Source organism: Suricata suricatta, chromosome 15 (assembly GCF_006229205.1).
Source record: "Suricata suricatta isolate VVHF042 chromosome 15, meerkat_22Aug2017_6uvM2_HiC, whole genome shotgun sequence".
Classification (NCBI taxonomy): Eukaryota; Metazoa; Chordata; class Mammalia; order Carnivora; family Herpestidae; genus Suricata; species Suricata suricatta.
Window position 1 is genome coordinate 74,975,726 of NC_043714.1, and position 2,563 is coordinate 74,978,288.

Below are 2,563 nucleotides of genomic sequence, written 5' to 3' on the forward strand. Positions count from 1 at the left end.
AGACGGCAAGCGGGCGCCACTAGTTCCCGCCCGCCTCGCGGACCAGAGCTCAAAGTGGAAGCGGGCTCGAGAAATCGCTCAAGGTTAGATTAAAAATAAGAAGGCCAGTGAAGGTTCACCTGACTCATTAACATCACCATCCAACAGGACAGGGTCCCTCAGAGGGCCTGGCTCGGGGCTGCTTTTTGTTCTAGGCCAAGAGGACCTTGATTTGCATTTATATTAAAAAAAAAAAAGAAGAAGAAGGAAACAAACAGAATTAACTAGAAAGGTACTTTGTTTCCTATAAATTTGAGCTCTCGGGTTAAACAGTTTCCCAGGGCAGATAGCAGGGACTCAGCCCAGGTCAAAGAGCGTGGATTCACGCCGACAAGGGGGTGCTTTGCGCTGTGCTGGGCACCGCGGGCACCTGGGAGCCCACCCGGCCTCAGGTCCCGGCCGGCAGGTGAGTCCTGTGTCAGGCTCCTACAGGTAGGAAAACTGAGGTCAGGAGGAGAGACATGACCTCCCTGTGGTCTGCCAGGATGGCCAGACGCAAGCTGCAGGCCAGATCACTGGGCTCCAAGTTCAGTGTCAGGGCAGCGGGTCTTGTTCCTTCTCCTTGCATCTGTACCCCCACCTTCCTTTCCAGAAACTCGGGTTGAAGACTCGAGGAAGGAAGTGAGGAAAATCAACAGCCGTCAGATGCCCTCCTTGGGCCGGGCCTGACTGGAAGCCCCCCCCCACCACCGCGCGCCTGGCCAAACTAACACCCTCCTCTGGCCACACATTCCCTGCCGTTCCCTCCTGAGGAGATGCTCGGGACTCCCGGTCAGGGTCAATAAACACACCTCGATGAGAACTCCATCAGCCGGTTTCCGTTTTCAGGTAAATGGGAGCATCTGAGGTCTGGTTTTAACTGCAATCCTCTCCTCAAGGCTGGAGCTAAGCTTGTGCGACCAGGTGGGTTTCAGGTGCTTGTTTCGCTCCTGGGGCCGGTGTGCTAGCAGATTTCACCTGCCAGGGGCTAGGTCCCTGAAGGCATGTTTGGGGAAGGATGGGACCCCCCCCCGCCCCCATCCGCTGCAGGGCAGTCGGTTTTCTGGCCCTAGGGTTCTCCAGCAAGCAGGCCCCTGCACCCCAGGATCTGCGCCATGAGGGTCCGTGGCCGCCACAGCTCAGGCTCGAAGTGCAAAGACAAGGATGACGGTAAGGACCGCCTGGCCCCTGGAGGCACCGGAGGCACAGCGGGGTGGGGGGAAGGAAGGACTTTTCTGTGTTTTGGCCACTGGGCCAAGCGCGTGGGGCAAGTGGGAGCAAAGCTAGTTCCGTAGGCAACAGAAGAGCAATTTCCTTCCAAAAACATAAAAACCTGCAGCAATGAATTAAACATTTCAGACAAGATGACTCTCTACAAAGTCTTCTCAACCAAGAAGCAAAGACAGGCCGTCCTGTGCTGGCACTTCCTGTTGCATATGGCACGGAGAAATCCTGCCTTTTCAGCATACAGAGCTTTCCAGACAAAGAAAAATATCAAGGGGAAAATAAGACGAGGGGGTCCAGAGGAGTCAGGGCGGACGGAGGAGGCAAGAGTGGGCCGGAGGGGCCTCTTCTCACAGCGAGGGGGCACGAGGGCCTGGACGGGCACAGAGAAGAGGCCACCCGAGCCAGCACAGTGGCCCTGACAGGTTCGAGGAGATGGCCGAGCAGAGGCAGGCTGCTGTGCGGGGACAAGTTGCAAGCCACAGGGACACCATCCTGCCCACTGCCATGTCCACCGGGTTGAAGTGACCTGCTCCCGTTCCCTACAGTCTCCAAGTGTCACATGCGTGGGCTCTCCAAACCCCCCTGACCTCAGCGGGGGCACTGCCCTGGGCACCCACCAAGGGACTCTGCTCTCCGGCCAGCACCCTTGGGAGAGGGACCCACGGGAGTCCGCGGGGTGTACCGACTGAATGCTCTCCCCAGACCAGGCCCGCACCCCCCCCCCGTTTCTGGGCACTCTGCAGACCTGCCTCACCCACTGTCACAGCCCGACGTGGGGGGGCAGACAGGTCCTGCCCTGCCCCCCCCCCCCGCCCGCCACTGCCCTCCTAGAGCGCTTCACCCTGCTGTCACCCCCACCCCAACCACCAGGGAGTAAACTCTCTCCCATCTGGGGGCCTGGCACGACCAGGCTCCAGAATTCCAAGAGGAGCCAGGAGGGAGGAAAGCTGGGATCTGAGCTCAGAGGAGGCTGGAGGCTTGCGAGGGTCCCCTGCCGCCCGAGTCCCGTTCCGCGCCGCGGAGCCAGGCCAGCCCTCTCCAAGTCCCGGAGAGGTAGTAAGTGTAAGGCTTGGAACCCCGCGCAGCCCAGCCCGCGCCGGGGCGGTGGGTGGGTGGGTGTCTGCTCTGGGATTATTCTTAGCGCTCCACTCTCTTCGCAAAAGTGGCGCCTCCGCCCTCCCGGCTCCGGCACGCTCGCTCGGGGCTCGCACGCCCGGCCCAGACAGCGGCGCGGCGCGGAGCACCGGGTGGGGTCCGCGAGGGGCGAGGCGCGGAGGCGCGGGAGAGGCGGGGGCTCCGGAGAGAGGAGGGGGCGCGG

General features: G+C 61.1%; 1 long non-coding RNA gene across 1 annotated transcript; it reads right to left on the reverse strand.

The window, feature by feature from the left end:
- Positions 1-259: 259 nt before the first annotated feature.
- On the reverse strand, positions 260-1,991 carry LOC115279331. The gene is made up of 2 exons (XR_003903368.1): positions 831-1,991; positions 260-465 (listed from the first exon to the last, which is right to left on the reverse strand). It is a non-coding gene; the product is annotated as an uncharacterized LOC115279331 (long non-coding RNA).
- Positions 1,992-2,563: the final 572 nt, after the last annotated feature.